We start from the raw sequence: 744 nt of genomic DNA, 5'->3' as shown, positions 1-744 counted from the left end.
TTGAGCTATGATCAGCTCACTGTCTGCCGCTGGCCGCTTGGTCATTACTTTAAAAAAACAAAAACCTATATTTAACGACCAAAAAATGCTCCAAACGTTTTTTCTAAATTAACTTAATAAAAAAACGAAACAAAATATAATCACTTTGCCATTACATACAAAACGAAACTATTTTAATAGCTGAAACAGTAGTATACTGTTTTGGGAGAAGCTGTCGGACACGGGCCGGGCTAGGGCCTGAGCTTCTCGGGCCAGGGACTGGCTATTTGAGGCCCGTGCAGCCAGGCACGTGCACACATAGACATAAAAGGGGTCTTGAGCACCTGCCCTTTTTCTAGAAAGTGCCCTTTTTTTCAGGGGAGTGTCTTTTTTTTTTTTGGATAAATGAATATATGTATAGCTATATGTACGCGTGTGTGTGTGTGTTTCTGTTTGCGCACAGCTTTCCTTGTCAAACTAATAAAAAAATCTAAATATCAGGTCAAATTCAAGATATGGGGGCAGAAATGTATATATTTATATCATTTCGTATAGTTAATCAGTATCGCAAAGACTGACGTTTTTTCCACCAAAAGCAGCATGATTACAAATGTGATATTGATTTTATACAGCAGTCCAATAAACAAGAATTTAATATTCAGATACTTACGTTTTAGACACAATATTGACTGTGTTTGCTCTATTTCGCCAACAAATATAATTCCAATTTGCATCTCTGAGCAACATGATGGTGTTTCGTTCCTG

Source organism: Sinocyclocheilus anshuiensis, unplaced genomic scaffold, assembly GCF_001515605.1.
Source record: "Sinocyclocheilus anshuiensis isolate Anshui unplaced genomic scaffold, SAMN03320099.WGS_v1.1 scaffold101, whole genome shotgun sequence".
Taxonomy (NCBI): domain Eukaryota; kingdom Metazoa; phylum Chordata; class Actinopteri; order Cypriniformes; family Cyprinidae; genus Sinocyclocheilus; species Sinocyclocheilus anshuiensis.
This window is presented reverse-complemented; position numbering follows the sequence as displayed.